A 7,417-nucleotide genomic window follows, 5' to 3' on the forward strand; every position below is an offset into this window, starting at 1 on the left:
AAAGTATTCAATCCGTTAACAACGAAATCTCAAAGGGAAAAACTCAATTCATCACAATGAGATAGAGAGGGGAAAACACCATATGATCCGACTATATTAACAAAGCCTGCGATACATCAAGATCGTGACATCTTGATGTCTACTACGCAACTTTATTTGTAGACACGTGTTGGGCCTCTGCTACCTCTTGAGCACTGCGTTGGTTTTCCCTTGAAGAGGAAAGGGTGATGCAGCAAAGTAGCGTAAGTATTTCCCTCAGTTTTTGAGAACCAAGGTATCAATCCAGTAGGAGACTACACGCAAGTCCCTCATACCTACATAAACAAATAAGAACCTCGCAACCAACATGATAAAGGGGTTGTCAATCCCTTCACGGTCACTTACGAGAGTGAGATCTGATAGAGATAATAATAATAATAAGATAAATATTTTTGGTATTTTTATGATATAGATTGAAAGTAAAGATTGAAAAATAAAATAGATTGGAAACTTATATGATAAAAGACCCGGGGGCCATAAGTTTCACTAGTGTCTTCTCTCAAGATAGCATAAGTATTACGGTGGGTGAACAAATTACTATCGGGCAATTTATAGAAAAGTTCATAATTATGATAATATCTAGGCATGATCATGTATATAGGCATCACATCCGCAACAAGTAGACAGAAAAAGATTCTGCATCTACTACTATTACTCCACACATCGACCGCTATCCAGCATGCATATAGAGTATTAAGTTCATAAGAACAGAGTAACGCATTAGGCAAGATGACATGATGTAGAGGGATAAACTCAAGCAATATGATATAAACCCCATCTTTTTATCCTCGATGGCAACAATACACTACGTGTCATTTCCCTTTTTGTCACTGGGATCGAGCACCGCAAGATTGAACCCAAAGCTAAGCACTTCTCCCATTGCAAGAAAGATCAATCTAGTAGGCCAAACCAAACTGATAATTCAAAGAGACTTTCAAAGATAACCAATCATACATAAAAGATTTCAGAGAAGAATCAAATATTGTTCATAGATAAACTTGATCATAAACCCACAATTCATTGGATCTCGACAAACACACCGCAAAAAGAGTTACATCGAATAGATCTTCAAGAATATCGAGGAGAACATTGTATTGAGATCCAAAGAGAGAGAAGAAGCCATCTAGCTAATAACTATGGACCCGAAGGTCTGTGGTAAACTACTCACACATCATCGGAGAGGCTATGGTGTTGATGTAGAAGCCCTCCGTGATCGATTCCCCCTCTGGCGGAGCTCCGAAAAAGGCCCCAAGATGGATCTCTTGGGTACATAAGGTTGCGGTGGTGGGAATAGGGTTTCGTGGTGCTCCTGGATGTTTTCGGGGTATATGGATATATATATAGGAGGAAGAAGTAGGTCGGTGGAGCTGTGAGGAGCCCACGAGGGTGGGGGTGCGCCCTCCTGCCTCATGGCCACCTCGTTTCTTTCTTGACGTCTACTCCAAGTCCCCTGGATCACGTTTGTTCCAAAAATAACTCTCCTGAAGGTTTCATTCTGTTTGGATTCCGTTTGATATTCCTTTTCTGCGGAACACTGAAATAGGCAAAAAAACAACAATTTGCACTCGGCCTTGGGTTAGTAGATTAGTCCCAAAAATAATATAAAATTGTATAAATAAGCCCATTAACATCCAAAACATATAATATAATAGCATGGAACAATCAAAAATTATAGATACGTTGGAGACGTATCAAGCATCCCCAAGCTTAATTCCTGCTCGTCCTTGAGTAGGTAAATGATAAAAACAGAATTTTTTATGTGGAATGCTACCTAGCATAATTCTCAATGTAATTTTCTTTATTGTGGCATGAATGTTCAGATCCGAAAGATTCAAGACAAAAGTTTAATATTGACATAAAATAATAATACTTCAAGCATACTAACAAAGAAATCATGTCTTCTCAAAATAACATGGCCAAAGAAAGTTATCCCTACAAAATCATATATTCTGGTTATGCTCTATCTTCATCACACAAAGTATTTAAATCATGCACAACCCCGATGCCAAGCCAAGCAATTGTTTCATACTTTTGACGTTCTCAAACTTTTTCAATCTTCACGCAATATATGAGCGTGAGCCATGGACATAGCACTATATGTGGAATAGAGTGGTGGTTGTGGAGAAGACAAAAAAAGATAGTCTCACATCAACTAGGCGTATCAACGGGCTATGGAGATGCCCATCAATAGATATCAATGTGAGTGAGTGGGGATTGCCATGCAACGGATGCACTAGAGCTATAAGTGTATGAAAGCTCAACAAAAGAAACTAAGTGGGTGTGCATCCAACTCGCTTGCTCACGAAGACCTAGGGCATTTTGAGTATTCCCATCATTGAAATATACAAGCCAAGTTCTATAATGTAAAATTCCCACTAGTATATGAAAGTGACAACATAGGAGACTCTCTATCATGAAGATCATGGTGCTACTTTGAAGCACAAGTGTGGTAAAAGGATAGTAACATTGTCCCTTCTCTCTTTTTCTCTCTTTTTTTGTTTTGGGCCTTCTCTTTTTTTATGGCCTCTTTTTTTTAAATTTTTTCGTCCGGAGTCTCATCCCGACTTGTGGGGGAATCATAGTCTCCATCATCCTTTCCTCACTTGGGACAATGCTCTAATAATGATGATCATCACACTTTTATTTACTTACAACTCAAAAATTACAACTCGATACTAGAAGAACATATGACTCTATGTGAATGCCTCCGGCGGTGTACCAGGATGTGCAATGACTCATGAGTGACATGTATGAAAGAATATGTCAAAAACAAAACAGTCTATAGTAATCTGTAGGTTTAGAATACTTCTGTAAGCCCAAAAATTCTGAAATAAATTGGTGGAAATGAGGAATTTGTCTATTAATCATATGCAAAAATAATAAACCTAATAGCACTCTCCAGTAAACAATGGCAGCAAATCTCATGAGCACTAAAGTTTCTGTTTTTTACAGCAAGATCGCTAAAACTTCCGCCAAGTCTTCCCAAAGGTTCTACTTGGCACAAACACTAATTAAAAGCATAAAAGCACATCTAAATAGAGGATAGATGAATTATTTATTATTAAACAGAAACAAAAATAAAATTGGGTTGCCTCCCAACAAGCGCTGTTGTTTAACGCCCCTAGCTAGGCATATAAACAAGAATAGATCTAGGTATTATCATCTTTGGTATGCAATCCATAAGTGGCTCTCATAATAGATTCATAAGGTAATTTAATTTTCTTTCTAGGAAAGTTTTCCATGCCCTTCCTTAATGGAAATTGGAATCCTAATATTCCCTTCTTTCGTATCAATAATTGTACCAATCATTCTAAGGAAAGGTCTACCAAGAATAATGGGACATGTAGGATTGCAATCAGTATCAAGAACAATGAAATCTATGGGCACATAATTCCTATTTGCAACAATAAGAACATCATTAATCCTTCCCATAGGTTTCTTAATAGTGGAATCCGCAAGATGCAAATTTAAAGAACAATCATCAAATTCACAGAAACCTAACACATCACACAAAGTTTTTGGAATCGTGGAAACGCTAGCACCCAAATCACATAAAGCATAGCATTCATGATCTTTAATTTTAATTTTAATAGTATGTTCCCACTCGTCATTTAGTTTTCTAGGGATAGAAACTTCTAATTCAAGCTTTTCTTCATAAGATTGCATTAAAGCATCAACGATATGTTTGGTAAAAGCTTTATTTTGACTATAAGCATGCGAAGAATTTAGCACGGATTGTGTTGGGAATATAGCTACCAGGTAAGACCCGCGCAGGAGGGGCCGGGTCAACCCTAATGGTGGGTTACAAAAGAAGCCCAGTAACATTCAAGGCGATAGTTTATTAAGACTTGTAGAAGGCCTAAGCCCAGAGGCGGCTTAAGGCACAATATTTTAAACTGCTGTATGTAAAGAAAGGCATATAAAGAAGTCACCAAGCCAGACACGTTTATGAACCGGCCGGGACTCTGTAGGCCGCCAGGCGTCAACCCATGTATATAAGGGGATGACTTGGCGGCGGCTTAGGGTAAGAGACAACAACTCGAAGCCAGGCAAAGCGTATTCTCTCCCTGGTCATCGAAACCCCAGCAATTCCAACACAACTAGACGTAGGCTTTACCTTCATCGTAAGGGGCCGAACTAGTATAAAACCTCTCATGTCCTTTGTCCCGATTAACCCCTTTAAGCTTCCTGGTTGCGATGGCCCTACGACTAAGTCCTTTTTCTAGGACATCTGCCATGACAATTCCACGACAGTTGGCACCCACCATGGGGCCAGCGCACGGTGGATTTGAGTTCTTGAAGGGCAACTTCGAAGGGCTCAAGGGATACGCTGTGGGCCGGATGACCAAGAGCCATCGCGGCAAGCTCTACATCGACGATGAAGGCTGGGGACCCGAGGCCGGCTCAATTGAGTACGGGTACCGGGTCCCCTTCGGCGGAATTCATGTCTTCATTGGCCAGATCAGCGAATCGGGCCCTGAGCTAGACGTCTGCACCAACATCATCGAGACGGCTCAGCGCGTGAGATCCGCCCGGGCCCAACCCGCCGTAAAGCGTGCCTTCATGGGTTGCATCCATGGAGGTGAGTTTTTTGAAGGATCCGTGGATGGCGGTGAGACGGCCATCTGTTCTGACGGTGAGTCGTCCTCAGGCGAGACAGACTCTTTATATCAGCTACAAGATGGCGTGCTTGGGGGCTGTTTCGATGGCAGCAGTATTCCGGACCACTCTAAGCCGCCGAATCGAGCCGGAGTTTTCATGGCTGGCACTCAACCCGGGCAGAACTCTATGGTTGCGGCAGCAGTAACCACCGGGTCGGCAGCAGCCAGGTCAGGAGACCCCGCGCGCCCCCCGGCTCAGATGCTAATGGACCTCATGGATAAGTTGACGGATTTCTTGACTGCTGTGGTGGAGCCGACGGATAAGGCTCAGCATGAAGCGGAGGTGGCACAGGTACGCGAATAGATGGCACAGGCCAAGGAAAATTTAGCAACAGAAGAGGTCAGGATGGCCGCGGATCGGGCGGCTTTGGACGCTCGTGCTCAGCAACTTCAAGCGGAGACTTTCCGGCTCTCGGTGGATCTGAATGCGTCACACAAGGTCATGAGGAGAAGGCACCAGAAAACTCAGTCACGTCTGCCTCTGACGTACGATCCTAGGAACCTTTTCCACACACCCAGGGCTGGTCCAAGTAACCCACCGGAGGCAAACCGGATCACGACACCCGGGGCCGGGGTGCCAGTTCAGCCGCGGGCCATGGAACCACCTCATATGAATACCGCTCCGCCTCATTATACACCAATACCACCGGGTCACTTTTCCAATCCTTTGGAGAATCTCATTGCTGCGTCGGCTCGTTTGGCTGCTCTCCCGATGGAAGGCAACTCTCCGACAGCAATCGAAACACGAAGGGTGAGAGAACTTCTTCAGATGGCTCTGGCGTAGCAGGATGCATACTCTTACACTCGAGACAGAATCCATTCAACCCCTCACCCAAGCCGGAGCCCGAGCTATAGCAAGCATATGGACTCAGCCGCTATGTCGAGCAACGCTCAACGCCGTAACCAACCACGCAGGCATGAGTCGGCACAGGGTGGAGCCCTTAACTTGGCGGATCAGGAGAGGATCCGTCAAGAGGCTGAGCGGGCGGTTCAACTGGCAGCTGAGCAAGCGGCTCATCAGGCTTTTCTGGCTTATCCGGCAACCTCTGTTGAGGCAGGAGTAGCCACAAGAACAGAAGGTGTCCCTTGCCTGGTGCCAGCTATACGTAATGAGCGCTTGCCAAAAGACTTCAAGGGGCCTCGTAAGGTGCCTAATTACACGGCCGACTTGCAGCCTGGGGCCTGGATTGAAAGTTATGAGATGGCGATGGAGCTGTTGGAAGTTAGTGATGCAGCAATGGCTAAGTATTTCACTATGATGTTGGATGGAACGGCTCGCACTTGGTTGAAAGGATTGCCCGCCAATTCCATCGGCTCATGGGCGGAGTTAAAGGCCCGGTTCATTCAGAACTTCAAGGACACATGTAAACAACCTATGTCAATCATGGACCTGACTAATTGTAAGCAAGAGGAAGGTGAGTCCACGACCCATTGGGTGCGCCGGGTCAAGGAGATAATACATTCATCTGATAAGATGGATGCCGGCTCGGCAGTTTTAATGTTGGAGAAAAATTGCCGTTTTGAACCTCTGAAGCAGAAGCTGGGGCGGGTCAAGCGTGACTACAATGACATGGGCCAGTTGATGGCGGCCCTGGTCAAATATGCTGATTCTGACAGTACCAAGGATCCCGTGTCTGATGAAGAAAAACAGGGAAGGGAAAGAAGAACGGCAACGGCAAGGGTCACCAGCATAACCCAGCAAATCAAGGAGGTAATAAACGTAAGGCTGACGAGTTTGTGGCTAACACCAATGCACACGGGAACAACCAACGGCGCAAGGGTAGGCAACCCCCTCGGTCAGGCGGGTCAGGTCCCACCCTCGAGCAACTACTGAATGAACCTTGTCCAAGACACGGCATCCGGGAGAAGCCAGCTACCCATCTGTCGAAGAAAAGGAATATCAAACGGAGTCCAAACGGAATGAAACCTTCGGGAACGTGATTTTCTCACCGAACATGATCCAGGAGACTTGGACCCTACGTCAAGAAATAAAGGAGGAGGCCACGAGGTAGGGGGCGCGCCTACCCCCCCCCCCCCAGGCGCGCCCTCCACCCTCGTGGGCCCCCTGTTGCTCCATTGACGTACTCCTTCCTCCTATATATACCTATGTACCCCCAAACGATCAGATACGGAGCCAAAACCCTAATTCCACCGCCGTAACTTTTTGTATCCACGAGATCCCATCTTGGGGCCTGTTCCGGAGCTCCGCCCGAGGGGGCATCCATCACGGAGGGCTTCTACATCAACACCATAGCCTCTCCAATGAAGTGTGAGTTTTTTACCTCAGACCTTCGGGTCCATACTTATTAGCTAGATGGCTTCTTCTCTCTTTTTGGATCTCAATACAATGTGCTCCCCCTCTCTTGTGGAGATCTATTCGATGTAATCTTCTTTTTGCGGTGTGTTTGTTGAGACCGATGAATTGTGGGGTTATGATCAAGATTATCTATGAACAATATTTGAGTCTTCTCTGAATTCTTTTATGTATGATTGGTTATCTTTGCAAGTCTCTTCGAATTATCAGTTTGGTTTGGCCTACTAGGTTGATCTTTCTTGCAATGGGAGAAGTGCTTAGCTTTGGGTTCAATCTTGCGGTGTCCTTTTCCAGTGAAAGTAGGGGCAGGAAGGCACGTATTGTATTGTTGCCATCGAGGATAACAAGATGGGGTTTTTATCATATTGCATGAATTTATCCCTCTACATCATGTCATCTTGCT

This window comes from Triticum aestivum, chromosome 4A (genome assembly GCF_018294505.1).
Source record: "Triticum aestivum cultivar Chinese Spring chromosome 4A, IWGSC CS RefSeq v2.1, whole genome shotgun sequence".
NCBI classification, from domain to species: domain Eukaryota; kingdom Viridiplantae; phylum Streptophyta; class Magnoliopsida; order Poales; family Poaceae; genus Triticum; species Triticum aestivum.